This window comes from Rhipicephalus sanguineus, chromosome 9, assembly GCF_013339695.2.
Source record: "Rhipicephalus sanguineus isolate Rsan-2018 chromosome 9, BIME_Rsan_1.4, whole genome shotgun sequence".
Taxonomy (NCBI): domain Eukaryota; kingdom Metazoa; phylum Arthropoda; class Arachnida; order Ixodida; family Ixodidae; genus Rhipicephalus; species Rhipicephalus sanguineus.
The window spans coordinates 39796874-39814626 of record NC_051184.2 but is presented as its reverse complement, the minus strand read 5'-3'; the positions used below and the strand labels follow the sequence as shown (position 1 = coordinate 39814626).

The following is a 17753-nucleotide window of genomic DNA, read 5'->3' as shown; positions in this document are numbered from 1 at the left end:
AGTGCACACAAAAAGCTGCTCGTCTGTCATGTCTTCCTTTTTGTAGGGGTAGTTTTCTCGTGCTACGGATTTCAGCTCCTATGCTCTTCTCTCTGGAGCACTCGAACAAGTCACTGCAGAACGAGAAAGTTGCGGCACTGCAGCTGCAAGCTCAGAATACTGGGCTGAATAATACGATTCCTGGGCGTCTGCGTTGCTTCTACTGTTCAAAAACATTGTTTGCCAAGCAGACCAGATGTGTGTACCATCAGGCACTGTTGAAGCCCCCACCCCACTTGTGGAGAAAACTGTGTTAATTTAGATATGAGCGCTTGTCGGATCGAAGCAGCGAAAACCAAGACGGCGACCAATGAAAAGCTTTGAGGCAGGGTACAGTGGCTATGGAATTGAAGAAAGCATGTTTATTTTGAAATTGTAATTATTAGGTATACTATGCCTACTCTTCGTCAGTGAACCAAGGGAACGACTTGTCCAACTCAGCGAACGGCGTCGTAGTCTACACTGTGCCCACTCCTCCAAAGTGCGGGCATTTTGTCTGATGCTGGCTCTTTGAGGGGGTAGGTGCTTAACATATAATTTTGAGAATGCTGAAGTTTTGGAAATTCTAATACAGGGGGGAGGGGGGGGGGGGGGACAGGGCGCTTGTGTGTAACTGAGTGCTTCTGCAGAACTTTATGGTAGGCATAGATTTGTTCACATTGCAACGCATCGATTCAGGACTTTAGACCATGCTATAATGGACTGTGACTTCATTTTACACCAATGTAATTAAAAAAGGCACTTGTGCACAGATGCTCAGCCACACTGTTTGTAACCTCGCGGAAGCGAGAAAAACATTGCAAGCTCGGGATCAATCGGTGAAACAGCTAGACAAACACAAGGGTTGTGTGTTGTATTTCGGCACACCCAACATTCGCTACTTCAACTGCAAGCTTGGTAGATTCATGCTTGGGTTAGGCAGAAATAGCTGTGCAGTGGGAGTGCAATTCTTCAGTCAAGTGTTACGCATTGATTGTTCCAGTGCGGCCTTGTTTTGTATCCAACACTGCATTGAAGATGGCAGGAGATGGTTTTCTTGCGTGATGTAGTTTGCCTTCAGGAATGTGACTGGTGTGATGCGAGAAATTGAAACAGGTACTTTTAGGAGCAAGCGGCAATAAACATGGGACACTGCACAGCACCGTCGGTCCTCGTCAGTGTCCCATGTTTTGCGCTGTTTGCTTCTGAGACATGTTGCGTTATTGCACAAGCCGCTACATCTCCGTTAATTTGTTTGACAGGTCAGCTGTTTACTGGAGTATACGCGAATAGTTGGAGAGAAATCTGTGAAACGTCTCCTTGTAGGCAACACGCTTGTTGCCATTGTAATTACATAAGCATTGTTGCCTCCCTTGCATTTCAGTCGGATTTACCCATCTCATTAGGGCTCTCGTCGTTGTCACTTCCTCTACGCGTTCTTCTCTTTTGTTATTCTTGTCGGGATAGATCACACAACTTATCACTCATCACCCGTTTCCTAGATTGTCATTTGTCCTAAGAATAGCCTACTCTGTGCTTGCCACATCAACAATATATAAACAGGCCACAGATAGTTCACTAAGGAGAGCAAGAAAACTAATGCGCCTCATGATAATGCTTGAGAATAGGAAAATAAGCATTTGGCAATTATTTCCAAAGCATTCTTTTTCGCAAATAAGAAATCGGTCATCATTAGGGACCTCCCAGAACAATGGGAAAGACTTTGTGAGCATTTCACACAAATTATGTTTCTAAACAGTGAAAAAAAAAAGAAGATTTAGTAGTCTTAATTTATTCCCTTATTAACTCGGTGAGTGAAGTGTGTGGCAAGTGCCATTCTCAGCGTAGAAACCAATATGAAAGTGGGTTGTGGTTTTTGCACAAAAGCACTTGCTAGCAGGCTTTCTGCCCTACTAGACCTGCAGCTGAACATGGAAGAGTACGGGCGTCAAATTGCATTTTACGTGAGACACCCTGAATCGGCACTGCATGCAACGCAAGATAATGTGCAGGTGGCTCAGGAGCAGCTAGTACTTGGCCTAACTCACCGAGATAAGGCTTAATGACAGCAGCTGGGCTGCCAGGGCGAATCATCACGTAAGAATAGATGCGCGCCAATCAGTTAATGTTTTTCTGTAAACTTACTTATATAGGTGTTATGGACAGCTTTTATACAACTGTTATTCAGTGTATTCCAGAGTCCTAAAAAAAAAAAACTTTTACATACACCTTACGTAAGTGGATGATGAAGCCAGGGGCATGTGAACTAGTATCAGGAGAAACTTAAGTATGCCTTAGCAAAGGAATACTTCAGTTTAGCAAATAGGAGCTTAGCAAACAACTACTTAAAGGGCCCCTAAACCATTCCGAGTTCGAAGACGAGAGTGGTTTCATTCTCGCCGACATTACCCTTCCTAGAGGAGCTATCTCCTCCTCGCCACTTATTTCTACATGAAACACGTGGACAATGTCAGCACTAAACGGTGAGCTTACCAAGATTTCGTACTTTTTGGCTAGACGCTGTTAACTCCACTTGCGCAGTCCGAAATCGCACAAAAGGAAGTGAAATCAGTTGATTGCACACTATAGTCACACGAGAAAAAGCAGAACGAACGTGCAACTGCATAGCAAAGCAGGGTAGGAACAATTGACAACTTATAACCCTCGTGTATTGACCGATAGAGAGCTTACTTCCTTATGACGTCACATGAACAGACTGCTGGCACCATGAAATGTTCCGGAAGGATGAAAAACGCTAGGAGAGAATAATGGGCTCGTTCTTTGCATTTTCAGAGGTTGTTTAGGGACCCTCTAAGCTTTTACTTTTTTTTTCAGTATTTTCATGCTTTTTGAGAAGTTCGCAGTGTGTTTCCCTTTGTGTCATTTGTCTATGACCGCATGAACAGGTCGTCTTGTGTTGCATCTCTGTCGGCCAGGCTGTGTGTGCATGATGTGAAGACTAAAGTTATAATTTACATAAGCAACTGCTCCAGAAGATCACGTGTATCTTACGAGCTGCTCAAAATTTTGCCGTTACAGCTGGGAGAAGCCACCATGATTTCAGTCATTAAAACCAGGACTGAACACTATGTCACATATATGTGTGTGTAATTAAATGTGTATAGGAGAAGTGAGTCTGCGAAAAATTTCCTTCAGCGAGTGTGCAACATAGTTACGTGGCCACCTAATGCTCTGTTTTCCCATGTCTCGAAAAAAAATCTCTGCTACGCCGAGTTACATTTGTTGCTAATGGGGGAAATTCTATGCATAACTGGAGAAACTTCAGCAATTTTGGCTTAATTAGGTTAGCGCTGCAAGTAATTATTGAACCCTTGTTCATGTACACTTCCATGCCAGTTCATAGTATAGGTTTTTTCGGTGTTCTGAGTGAGCTAAACAAGGCAGCTTGCCTACATTTATTTAAGATTATGGTCAGGTAAGGGGGCAGTATATAGGTGAAGTTCAAAGTGTATACGTTACTGTGTATTGCCATAGCAACGCATTACTACTTCCACAAGGGATCCGGAGCATCACAAATTTGTTTCACGGACAGTGCAGAGGAGGTTAAATTCAGCAGAAATTTTGGGGAACATTGTAGAAAATCTATATAAAAAATCAAATGCACATGGACCAAATACAGTGCTCCGAAAAATTCCTTAAAAATTAACATACTCAAAAGCATCTGTGGGCAAACATTGAATGAGGTGGGCCATGTTGAAACACGCAGCTCCACTGGAAATCAGGTTGTCGTGTTTCTTCAAGGTTGCACAAGCCTGTTCAAATTTTTTTCTTGAATCAAGCATGCATGCACATTACTTGGAAATGTGCTCACAATGCTGACTTGTTTCTCACGCTTTCTGTTTGTCCGTCTTACACCGTCTGCAAGTAAACCACTGAGCCTCCTCTGAAATATCAAGAGACCACGCAGCGCAGTTCTGTTGGATTTTCTATTGCTCATTGTCGTTATGTGCCTTGTGTCAAAGCTAATCCGTTAATTTGACATATGAAGAGCCCTTTGCCCTGATTGCCTTAATGACCTTTATGCACACATCCTTATCGTCAGTACAGTTCACACACACACTGTTCATACTAGCCTCATTTGTCACTTAGTTCTAATTATCCCCAAGGGAAGCCAGTTGTCATCCATAAGCGCCCTCTCCAGCTGCCTTATTCACGACGCGCCCGCGTCCCTCTCAGATTGAGGCATTCATTGCGAACAGGCAGTGCATACTTAATTACGGAAAGGTATTGCAAACCCCTCTCATCTGGGATTTGCGCTGCTGACGCTGGAGTCGATGCTTTGTAGCACATAGTTCTTTGTTGCCGCTTTTTTCTTTTATGAGAAGCCGCCTTTAAGAAGCAAGCCCGGAGCGTAGGCGCTGAAATTTCCCCCGTGAATTCGGGGGTGATGGGGACATGCAAATACAGTTTCGGTTTCGTCTCTTTTGTCGGCGAGGCCCGGGCGGGTCGCGAGTGATGCGGGCAAGGCCGTCTTGCTCAATACCGTTTCTGTTTTTACGTGAAATCGGATTTTTCATTCCTTGCCTTTTTTTTTTCGTTTTCAACTATTTCCCGAAAGGCAAGCTGTTTCCACAAGACGTGACCTTAATACGGAAGCCTGCGGAGCCGAATCTCATTTGAATGCATTGTGTGGCTTAGGCATACGGTACCTTCAGTGTCTGAAGAAAAAGGAAGACGTCTTTCTCGATGCTTCAGCACCCTTTTGAATTTTTTTTCTTTCGTCTTTTCTCGGGGCCAAATGGAAATGACAAGCACCGAGGTGTTGCTCCACGTGCTTAAGTTTCATTTCTCCATTTTGCCAGTCCCTTTCTTTTGTTTGCATGTTCCCAATTTATTAGACCCTCGGGAGTTCGGAGGGGGATTACTTTTTTGCCACTGTCTATTGTTTCAGTTGAGCTTCAAAGAAGAATTGGAGCTGCGTTAGCAGAACTTTTTTGAGCTGCAGTCCTCACTCCACAAATGATCAGCTTTCACATTGAATTTCAATACTTTGGCTTTCTGCAAAGAGGTGACAGTAGTCATTAGTTATAGATCAGCAAGTGAAACTGCAAGAGATAGAACGACTCATAAGACGGAAATTTGGTGTCTACCTGATGCAATTATCTTCTAATGCTCCAAAAGAAGGCTGTATGTGTTTTACAGATAGCTAAAGAAAAGGTACTTCACACTATCATATGATGCAAGCCAATTTCAGTAATTGGTCGGTTCTTGTGGGCCACTTGATGAAGTGAAGTACAAACGGAACGATCAAAAGCTTGAATGAAAAGCGGGATGTTGTTTCCAGTTCCTGCATCTCTGCCGTTTCCACATTGTATTACATGTTGGTTATGTACCTATCTCACATTCATTTTCAGCCTCTTGTAGGAGGTCTCTGCATTTATTATTGATTGACGGAAAATAACTGGGTGGGTGGGGGGGGGTGAGAAAATTAGGGGAGACCGAAGAACTATTTATGCAATCAGCCCACTTCTGCAGTGTAGTTGAAATACAGCTTCAACTGGTCTTGTAATGAGCTCATCTTCAAGTTCACATGCTGAAAAACCTTAGTGAGGGTGTGTGGAACACAGCTCGTTAGAATCGCGTGAAATGGGAAAGCAGACCTCCCAATTACTGTGTGCTGTTGTTAGGTCACAGTTCTTGAAATGATGACCTTTTATTTAGTCTGTTAATTGCAGAGTCACTCTCAAGTTCTTTGGCTCTTCAATACGATCTTTGGTGGCATCCACTGTCATTTGGGGGGGGGGGGGTGGCTGAGATTCTGACTTGCTTTTCAAGTCGTCTCCTCACTTGTTTAGTTCTTCTCTTCTAAGGTGGTTAAAAACTCCCACTGCCATTGTAATGCTGTGACTTTTATATTGCTCCTTCGAATGTTAGTTCAGAGCTGTCATTTACTGTAGACGCTCCATGTTATCAATAAGTCCAGTATTCTTTTTTGTATTTATTTGCCAGTCAATTGAGGATGTCGGACTGCTTTGTAACAAGCTTAGGGGAGAGTGAAATTGATGCATAAGTTGAAGAAGAAACATGCTGGATATGTTATCAATTATGGTAGATATCCATATCCTAACTGTGTCCGTGTTGTGATTACCGTGTTCATCTAGACAATGATGCGATATCCCCACCTATCATCATATATGCAAAACCCGTGCGATGGTACTTTTTAGTTATGTTACCCCCAACCAGGCAGATATATGCCGAATGTTTACCTTCGATAAAAAACGTCCACTGATTAGTATTTAGGTCACAATTTTATCCACGTTCAAGCCAAACCCTACGTTTCAGAAGTGTGGACGAGTGGTTCCGCGCATATCTTCTTATCGCCTACGCCTATCTAGCTCGTTGGTTCCAGCTTTCAGTGCGTGCCGCAGTCGTCGTTTGAATACAAATTAGCCAACCCCCCTCCCTTCCCTCCACTCTTCCTTCTTTCCTTTATCGCGTGATACTGTGCTTTCGCATGCATTTCAGAAAACGCTGTGTGTGGGTAATAATCGTCGTCAGTTACTTCTCGTACCCGCCTTCCGAGCCAAGAGTTTTCTTTCGTTGTTTTTTTTTCTCCGTGATATCGGGGGTGCAATCAAGGGTGTCGAATCGTCGTCGCCAGCTCTCATATTCGTTTACTCTCTCGCTCGCTCGCATTACTGAACACGCAAAATCGAGGCCACGCAAACCGTATCCTTCTGCTCTCGTTTATTAGTACCATTCCGCGAAGTGCTACCGTGCGAGTCCCCTCCTCACGTGTATGTGGAACGCGACCGAGGCACGTGTTGCGGGCTCAGGCGTCACTCCCTGCGCTGCAGTGTGGCTACACACCCCGCCTTCGCCGCGAAACCTATACACACACACATTGAGCGCGTGCACGCGCCTTGGCGTCTCTCGTAGGTGTGTCGAATGGCTTCGGCGATGAAGCTGCAGAACTCCGTGTGCCCTGGAGAAAGGATGATAGAAGGCAGCTGTGCAAACACGGACACGAAAGAAGAGATCAAGAGAACACAAGCGTTCCGATCTTCTCCTCTTGTGTCCGTGTTTGCATGCCTACCTTCTTATATCATGAATTCGTACCAACTGGCTCAATTCTCTTATCTTCTAAGACACGGATTAAGGCGGAAGCCTTGGATGCCTCATCAAAGGCGAAAATTGACCGTCGGCGGCGTTAGCACAACTGATGCAAAATATGATCATGTGATGACCTCGCCATATGACATCATGACGTCACAGATCGCCAAAATTTGTGACGTCATCGTGACGTCACGTGACATCATTGTTTGGTCAAAGATGGGCCGATCACAGGCAGTGCAAAGCGACGTTAGGTGCAAAAAGCTTTCGGAAGTGGGCGGGGAGAAAGAGACGATGGTGACGGCTTTCGTCTTCGAGTCGTCTTTAAGGAGCCCTCTGAGTTTTTTTTTTAGGCATTAAAGGGAGGCAATGAAGAGAGACGCTGAACACTAAATCGGTTTTGGTTTTAAGAAGCGTTCATTCAGAACAATTTGGCTTTCGTTAATTTAACGTTTAACATATTTAGAACCTGGATTTTTGCGTGCCGACACCGCGATATGATTATGCGGCACCCCGTAGTGGCGACTGCGGACTAATTTTGAGAACGTGGGATGCTTTAACGCGGACCTTGAATTTAAGTACACGAGCGTGTTTGTTTCACGCCCATCGATATGCAGCCACCGTGGTCGGCCATCGAACCCGCGTCATCATTCTTAGAAGCGCAATGTCATAGCCGCGATGGCATGGACCTCTGAGAATTTGTTTCCTAGAAATAGTCTCGTTATTAGTTGAGGAAACACAGATTTTAAAAGTTTTCTTCTTTGAATTTCGCGCCTAAGGCTCCAGTGCTCCCCCCCCCCCCCCCCCCCCCCCCGCGAAATTTTGGTGAAGTAGGTGTTGTTACCAAAAATAAATAAACTAGGCGTTTTTCTCAAACAGTCAAGGTTTCTCAGCAAGTGCCCCCCCACCCCCGAAAAAAATTCCTGGCTACGGGCCTGTCTGCAGCCCATGAAGGGGCACGGTTCCGTGTCGCAGGGAAATCAGTGAGGGAATAAATGAATGAGAGAAAGGAGTTGGGAGCTTTGAACCAATAGGGGGTATGCACTGTACCTTGATCCGCGAGGTGGCGATAGCATCGCCGGGCAGCGACGCCATTTTGGCGGTCCGGCCGTTCGTGAGCGCAGTAGCAGTAGTAGCAGGTAGCAGTACTAGCAGTACCGCCAGTATCGGGCTACGTTCTGTATGCGTTCTGCTTAGCCCACGCACAGCAGTCTCTCGTGCGCGGTGCGTATTTATTACGTGAAAATCTTTGAACGAATTTATTTGTGTGTGCGGAGAGACGTGCCGTGGTTGCACGTCAGCCAGCTGCGACAATGGTGAACTGCGCCGTGTTTGGTTGTAACAAACACACGAAAAAGGAGCCTGTGGATCAGTATGCTGCCTCGGTTGGTTTCTTTTTCATACCAAAGGCCAGCTTTGCAGGTGCAGTGAGCAGCCTGTACCTCACCGTCTTCTTTGATGAGAAGCCACGGCGTAAGGAGCTTTTCATTAAATGACTGTGAATGACGAACCTGGGAGTACAAACAGGCAACCCCAGTGATGTGACCTAAACATTTGAAATAAATTAGAAAGCTATCGTAGCTGCAAAGTTGGAACACTAAGAAATGTCTGAATAAAGCAACGTCAACGCTGATTTGCACGACGTAAGTGATCGACGCAACGCGGCTTCTTAAATTCTGGCGATCGCGTTTAACGCGGAATGGAGTTAGATCATACTTAATCCTTCAGAAAGCTGCGCGTCGCCCTAGCTAGAACTGTCGCTTAACGCTTGCGATAACTCAGCTACACACGAGCAAGGCAATCAGCGGTTGTTGAAATGCGAAAACCATTAGAAACAGCCACTGGCAAGTGCTGTAATCCCTTCCTGCCCTGACGTCCCGTTACCGTGTTTGCGGGTTTCACACGGCGCTAGCACGACAGAACAAACGCGATTAGAAATAAACGGGGAAGTCGGCTTACTTTTCTGACAACAGCGATTGTGCTGTACGGCAGAACTTTGACGCCTGCACTAAAAAGCTGCGATAAATCGGCTACACATTAGCACCGCACGCAGCGGTTGTTGAGAAGCAAAAACCATTTGCAAACAGCACTGCAGCAATTGCTGTGATCTCTTTTCTGCCATTACATCCCGTTACTGGGTTTACAGTATCGGCAGAGCGCTCGCACGGCACAATAAACGCGATTACAAGTGGACGAGGGAAGTCTGTTTACCTTTCCAACTGCAACTATCGTGCTGTCTTGAATAACCTTGACACCCGGCTGCTGCACCCATCCACTCGTGAGATAGTTGTGACCGTGCATGGATTTATAAGCTTTCAGTTGCTCACGCGACACAAAACTTGTCTCGTGAACAAGGTAGTCCTTCATGTCGGTGAAGTCGACCCGCGGCAGCATGCAATGCAACATCGGGTTGAAGTTCAGCGTCTTCGAGTTCGAGTGGGTCTGCACCGCCACACAGACGCACTTTCGCCAGGTAGCGCAATCGCGCAGGTTTATCTAACCCACGTGCGTATGCGCTTAAGTCCATTGCAGTCCACAGATGCACCAAGAAAAGCGAAAAAACAGATAGTTCCACAGTACCACCATGAGCGCCGCGAACCACCGAGACCGCCAAAATGGCGGCATCCTGGAACGACGCTAGCGCTCCTTGCGGATGACGTCAGGTGCATACCCCCTATAGGCGGAGCGGGCGCCCAGACATCTCAGACTTCCAGTGGCCAAGCGACGGAATGTATGTGCGTTTGGAATGGAGGGGCTCGGGCGGCTGCGTTTCTAACAGCTGCCGTCCAGCTGAAGCGGTGGCACGGCGAGGTTCGAGGGCGAGGCCCTTTTCGCCGTCGCGTCTCCGCTGCTCTTTGTTTATGGAGACATAAACAAAAGCGTGTCTCGTTGTACGAAAGCTCTTAAAGAAACGGCGGCATGAGCGGCGACGGTACACGGGAAACACCGTTACGTGCGTGCGTGCGTGCGTGCGCGCGCGCGTGTGTGTGTGTGTGTGTGTGTGTGTGTGTGTGTGTGTGTGTGTGTGTGTGTGTGTGTGTGTGTGTGTGTGTGTGTGTCACGTGCTACGCCCTTCCTAGATGGCCGGCTTCCGTACCAGGAATACACATTCCGTGAAAGGTTCTCCTTAGGTGGGAGGGTGTGGCGGTTTCGAGGAAAACGATTTATTATTTCTTTTTGTGCCCCCACCGAGCCTGTCGCGAATGTAGAAAGACTACCGTATCTTCACGCGTGTAAGACATGGGTATGGAGGTAAACGTCTGCAACCGTGTTTCACATGCAGGGCCACTGGAATCAAATAGTGCGCAGGAGTCGCTCGCTTTTAGCGGTGATATCACCGAAAAGTGCGTAGAGTATTTTGTTAGAGTATAACTTTTTGTTTATTTGCGTTGCATACTGGAAGCCCTTCAGGGATTCAGATTTGGGGAAGAAAGTGAGTTTGCAAGAAATAATGAAAAAAAAAAGCAGTCAATGGGAATGTAAACTTAAAAAAAAAAGCGCCGATGTGTAATCAGTGGTTGCATATTCTGCTCTTCCATTATGCGATCCCGGCAACGCAGCAGGTTATTGCGACCGCGCACTGTTTACAGCTAGGTTTGAGGCATTTGACCAAAAGTCCTGCCAGTTACTGTAGCAAACTGCGGCTCTTCGGCTACCATTTGCGGTATCTGCTTCGGTGTCTGCTGGATCGAGTGGCCTCCTTCTGTGCATGTGGTTTTTCTGGGCATTGCAGGTCGCCGTCGTTTCATAAATTCGGCGTACTGCTGCTTCCTTCGGAAAGCGCTTCTCGTAGCGGGAGCTAGTGCGTGACTTCCAGTACAGCACGTGCGGTTAGATTTTCTTTCTATTCATAGTCGGCGTCTTTACCGTGCGGATTGCCGCAGGACCCGTTCGAAGGGAGAGGCGGCTGGTTAAATATTAGATGCCTGGTTAACTACAGGCTGCAGAGATGTTCCGCTTGCACTGTACAGGGGCGGCGCCTGGGAGGGTACGAAGGGCATAACACCCCCCCCCCCCTCCCCCCGATTTCGCCTTCCCCCTTTGCCACCCCGAAGAGCAAACGTAGTCAAAATACAACGCTTCTTACAGCACATTCCTACAGATCCTCGTGCTCGAGAGGTACGGAGAGGTCGTAGTGCTATGTACTTGTAAAATTACCGCAAGTTGTCCTTTAGGCACGTATCACATTGTCACTTAATTCGTTGCGTATTTCCAATACTCGTAGCATACTTCATTACAGTCAGTCATATTTTTGTTACAGATACATATTTAAGCATTCCGCAGCGGTTAAGCTTCTGTACAGGCATGTCACATAAACCGTTAGGATCCATAGCACCAAGGAAATCACATGACGTTCCTTTAGCGATTGTTTGGCCAGGCGTGGTCGTTGCGACATTAAGCGTCACCTATCATCATCATTACCGATAATGAGGAAATCTTGGGACGTTGCCCAAAGCCTAAGTTTTCGATATGCTTAAGTGGCAAGCTGTGCTTCCGGTTAGCCGTCGGCGTTAATGGGAGATGGCGCGTGTCCCGTAAATGTCAAAATGAAGCCTTTTTGAAACGCTTATAGGCGATGGGGCAGCACTTAACGTATAGCGTTGAAAAAAAAAAAAATTCCCCTTCCCGAAGTCGTAACAGATGCCAACTTTCTCAGCCGGACAAAACATGAATATTTAGTGAGCCTTCTACAACAAACGGAGCGTTGCCAAGAGTAAGTTTACGCTGTTTTAATAATAGTAACATCGTTGCTGGCTGTTGTTGCAAGCGGCCGTTTGCCTGCAGGCTTTGGCGTTTGACGCTCTACCGAAGGCACCGTAACTCTTGTTAACGACTGCAACACCCGCGCTGTTTACAACGCATCGGCGTATCTTCCCAGTCTGTGTATATATATATATATATATATATATATATATATATATATATATATATATATAGATATATATATATATATATATACACACACACACACACACACACACACACACACACACACACACACACACACACATCCTCTGCGCGCCCCTCCGAAGCTTTCTGCGGCCAACGCGGTTTTGCGATGCCTCCAGGATCCGAGGCATTGCAAGCTTTCTGCACTCCTCCTTGTTTTGCACTGCCTCCGCGGGATCGGCCCACCGTTGACCAATCAACGATGTCACGTGGTGACGTCACCATGTGACGTCATAAGCTCCGACTATTCTTGACGTCATCACGTGATGGTGATTTTTTAAAGCATCACTCGTGTTGACGCCACCGACGTGGGACGCCGACGCGGGAAATTTTCGCGTTTGACGAGGCATCTCAGGCTTTCGCCTTAAAGGGACACTAAAGAGCAAAACGGTTTTTCTCATATTAGTAAAGTGCTCTTTCGCGATACCGAAAACACCACGCTTGCTGCGGGAAGACGCTTAGTAAGCGAGAAAACGCGCAAAAAACAAAATGTGGGTGGCGATGCCACCTCGAAGTTTCCGCACCATTCGCCATGACGTAACATGTTTTGACGGCGCCTACTCTAGGGACTACGTAGTTCCTAATCGGTAAAAATGAAGTACATTGTCCTCTAAGGGGGCCTTAGATTTAACATACGAAGTTTGGGGTAATTTTGTTGAGCCAATGACGCCAAAATACGATAAGTACACTTCGAAATCCGTGACTTCACGCGGGGAGATTTCGGCGCGAAATTTAAAAAAATGAAACTTTGAACTTGATTTTCTCCTTTATTAATAAACCTATGATGGCGAAATTAACGACATTAGAGTTCTCGGAGCACAATTTATCGATCTAAACCGATTCATTGTTGCTGTTTAGTGTCCCTTTGAACAAAAAAAAAAAAAGAAAGAAAAAGGAAAATCGAACAATCGCTAACGGCAAAATAACGCTAGCTATCTAGCGTCTGGTTAGCTGCGCACATCCTGTTTACAGCGGAGGGGGCCGCCAAGTTGCTGACGCAGTTTCCATGGCAGGTGTTTGCGAGAGTGCCCACCTAAGCTTCCTCGTCGTAAGCGCTCGGTGTGGGGAAAGGGGGCCCGTGTGTGTGCTTGGCTTGCCAGCGCGTCCTGCAACGGCTGTCAGATTCGTTATCACCTTCCGTTTCCGCGTCGCGCGTTTCATTGGTGCTACGCAGAATGCTTGCCGCAGCAATCTTCGCTATACGCGGAACCCAGGTGCTCGCGTTTCGCGGTTGCGATACGTTCCGTTATGTTTCTTTTTTTTATTGTTTATTTCAACCGACTCGTTTCTTGAAGGCAAGACTTGTAGCGCGAATTTCTCGACTCTCCATGTGGTGGGCCAAACGCGTTTGTGCCGATGAAGGCACGCTTGTTGGTGTAGAGAGAGAATGAGAGAGAGCCGAAGAAAGGCTGGAAGGTCAACAGGGTGCGAATATTTAGTTTGCTGTTCTGATTCAGTGTAATATCCTTTTTATTATTATTATACAGGAACTAGAATTGTACAGGATGGGGTCCCTAAGAGAAAATTGTACTGCGGGGGACTCATTAGACTAGTTATTATTATTAATGCGCTTGTGCTGTTCTTGTCTCCCTTCGTCCACGTTTTTCGCGCAGTCTTCATGATAATGAGTTATTAGACACACACGCACACACACAAAAAAATTAAGTCGACCTGAGTTCCTCGCCGTGGATATGCGGAGGATCATGCTACGGTGTAATCGAAATCATTTGCATCTCATCTGCCAAAAAGACATCCGCATTCTGCGAGACACAACGACGTGATGGCGAGGGAATACCGTTTAAGATAAGGTAAAGATAAGGTACCCCGACGTCTTGCTCGGTAGTGCGTCGGCAGTCATCACGAAAGATTGACTCTCCCCCCTCTATCTCTCTCGTTTTTTTCAATACCTTTATGTGTTGCAGAAAGATGCATCTGCCCTTTTCCCAAACCACTACTGCTTCGATACGCGCAGTTATAAGCCACGTTCGGGCGCTTTGGTTATTTCCTTTCTTGTTATTTCTCGGCTTGGTATGTGAGGCGAATAGTCCTTGAGCAGGAAGTGCCGCTGGAGCCAGCGTTTTGCCAAGTGGTTTTGCCTTTTGTCTCCATCTCCTCCTGGACTTCTGCCTCGACTTTGATACGTTACTTTCCGTCAAGATCTGTAGTAAAACGCGTCTCCTGTCCGCGCTCGCTTCGAGCGCCTCCGGCGAACACTTCTTCTATCTTGCCACTTTTTTTTTTATCTTTTTTTTCTAACCATCGCTGCTCGACAGGAATTCTCGTTCGCTCTTTCTCGCTTTTCCTGTTTTCGGAGCGCGAGCGATTGCCACACAGTGTCGTTACCTCTGCGATGTAGTGCAGCGTGGGCGCGCATAGGCTTTCAGGAAAATGCCCGCGCTTCGCTCCTCGCATTCCTGCCTCTCTAGCTGCTCGGGATCCGTCGCGCGTGGGTGGTGTTGGCAAGCTTTCATTCGCCGCGTGTCCCTCCCACCCCGCCGCGTCGGGGCCGGTCCGTCCGACATCGGGCAGTGTCGTCGCCGATGCTGCCTCTTCCAGATTCCGGTCAGCATTAGGCGCGTTCCGCGCACCGTCCTCCCCGCGGCTATCTATCGTGCTAGAAACAAGGGGGGCGCCCAGGCCTGGTTCGTTGGTCTTGCGCAAGGAGGAGAGAGATGCCGATGCTCGTCGTCGTCCTTTCGGTGCGGACGCGCATCGCGCTGTAGTTGCGTGCACCGCGTCGCGAAGTGCAGGGATAAATGACCAATTTAATTAACGTTGCAGGCATTCTGTCCGTTATGGATAACCGAAGGGACCAGGGCCCGGAACCTCGTGCACGTTCGGACTTCGTTCGGTTTCGGTTCGCGCGCTTGGCCGGAAGCCAGTTCTCGGTGTCGAACAGTCGGCTTGTGGCGTGAGCAAAAAGCAGACGTTCGAGAAGCCGGTAAACATCGAACGTGTACAGAATTCAGGAATGGTTACATAATCATGCAAGTGTGTCAGAGAAAATAGCACTGAGCAGCCAATAAGTGTACAAGCGTACATTGCATGGCGAAGTTTTTAGGCATGTTCTAGCATTTTTTCAGCTGTGTCATTCCGTTAAAGCACGAAGAAAAATTTACTACTTTTTGTGCGTACGCGTAAAGGTGCAGCTTTTCTTAACGTCAGCTCTATTCCCCATCGTGTGTACCTGTTAGAAGTACTTCGTTTCTGCACATTGGAAGGGCTTCAGATTTCAGACCTGGTTTTACGGAGAGTGCGTTGTGCCTAACTGTCGAGAAATTCAAATATGGCGCTCGAAAGATAAATCTCAAGGGGGGACATATGCAAGGTCTGTCCCCCCCTCCCAGCCTGAACACGGGGGCGGGGGGGAGTAAGGACCCCTCCCTCTGACCCCCTCATGATTGGCGCCACTGACGCTCAGGATGGACACCCTAATTATTGCTTCTGTTCAGGCAGCCAGCGTCATCTCTCGCCCTTTTTTTCTGTACAGTGTGATTTCCGTTACTTGGACTGACTGAGCACTCCTTTGCTTCGGTGGTCGGACGTCGCTTTATATATCGCTGCTGCTGTTTCCTTTAATTTCTTTAATTGGTCTAAGCGCTAGACGTATGAAATTGTGTAATTTTGTGGTTAAAAGCTACAGCAAGCTGACTATACATTTAGCCTCAAACTCTGTATATATACCCTCGGGCACATGGCATTTTTAAGGCGTGGACAATTTTGGGAGTCATTTGTACGGATTCGGATTAGGCGGCGGGTCAAATCGAGCACGAAATAACGATAGACAACCTGATTGGGTTTTTGCTGGAAGCGAAGTGCACAGCTGACTTCGGTTCTCCGAGAAGCAACTTTATTATTTAGAGAGAAGCAACTTTATTATCGGTTCTCCGAGTCTCGTGCAAAAGATGCGACATATACGCGGTGACTGTCGTATGATGAAGACTAGACCGAGCCTTATAGAGACCGAGCGCGCCCCGTTTTTTAATGGCACGAGCACCGATTGACACATATTGTTGCTCTTCCAAGCACTTGCGGTCGAGCGCTTACTTCCGGTTTTACGAATGTTCATAGAATCTCTTCTAAAATAGAAATCGATTGTTCTGGTTGAATTTAACAGTTATGTCGGATACATATGATATCGGAGCATAACTTTCCTTAAGGTATAGGGATCGACCTAAGTGTCAGTACAGTAAATGAAAGTCGATCGAGTTCGTTGACAGGTTATGTGGCACCTGGCGGAGTGGATCTCAACCATGCGCTCATTTCTGCGTGGCCTCCGAGATCCGCTTCTGCGGCGCGACGAAACGCAAGCTTAACCCAAGGAATACACAGGGGCACACGGACGCCGACGTGCGAGTCAGGGTTTAGGCTCGCCTCCATAGGTCAGGGATTAGGGTCGCCTCCAGGTATTAGGGTCGCCGCCTAGGTCAGGGATTAGGGTCGCCTCCATAATTTTTTTTATTGTATAGCTCGCGCCGTTCTTATTCCTTGCCCTTCCCCGTCGCCGCCTGTCGGCTGTTATCTTCAGCACTGACACCACGCCTTGAGGTGCGCTATCTGCCTCCTTCACGAATAGGACCGGCGCCAGCTTCGGCATCTGACCGGGGCGCGCTGCACAGGAACTGTGCGACGATACCAACTAGGCAGCTGCTGCGGCCTCTCTCACAGCCGAAGGAGCTTGAAGATAACCGCGATTTATTCGATGAGCAGCTTTCTTTTCTATCTGACCCCACGCTTGCATGCAGTGCGTGCGTGAGGGTTTCCGAGTTCCACAGCTTCCTTCGCTGCGGTCTGTAACGACGTACCGCCGAGGCAGATGTGGGCGACCGTATCAGACCCGGCGCAGCGTTCGATTGCGGTTTTTCGTTTTGACTGTATACGCGCACTGGACACGCCCGACTTGCTTAAGAGGATAGGAATAGGAGAGATAACGAGCCGGTCTTCAGTCGTTGAAGCTGCGGTCCTCTGTGGCCTGCGCGAGCCTCCTTATGCTTGGTCGGTTTGATGCAGAAGCGACTCAACGTGATACAGCTGAACAGTTCAAGTATGAGGACGTGGGTTCGATTGCTGGCCTTAGAGGCCTTATTTCGATTAGGGTGGGACACAAGATTCCTCGTGTACTTAGATTTGTAAATTTGCAGGCGGTCGAAGGTAATCGGGAGGTGCCCGCTGTTTATACGTCGCGCCTCAATCGAGTCGCGGTTTTTGGCTCCGAAACAGAACTTCCTTAAATTTCGCGTAGAAATCGTCGCGAGGTGCACCAAATACGACCCGGCACCTAACACCGGATCTCCATAAGCGTGAATACACATCTAAGCTGTAGATTTGGTGCTTCAGGCTAACCGAGAAACTATACGGCAAGGGATATACCCCCGAAGTGTGGACACACGTATAACAGTTACATTAATTACCAACCACGCCGAGTAGAAAAGAAGCTGAACTGCGGCAAACGCAAGTGCCCACAGCATGACAACAAGCACTCATCACTTATGTTTATCAGATAACCCGCTGGACGCGTTTGAATAGGTGCAGAATAATGTGAAAGAGATGGGCGGCTGTTGTGTTTCAATTATATATAGCGATGCGTGTGGGAACTCATTCCTGCCGTGATGCATTTTCTTGCGCAGACTGTACTGCACCGAACTTGATATACTACAGGAATCCTGAAGAGTGAGAGAAGTATATAGTTACGAAACACGGCGGACGCGCAT

General features: G+C 47.4%; 1 protein-coding gene across 7 annotated transcripts in view; it reads left to right on the top strand.

Annotated features, from left to right (window-relative positions):
• Positions 1-17753, top strand: part of LOC119405035 (catenin delta-2) — a 136145-nt gene that overhangs the window by 3978 nt on the left and 114414 nt on the right. The gene's annotated exons all lie outside the window — the stretch shown is intronic.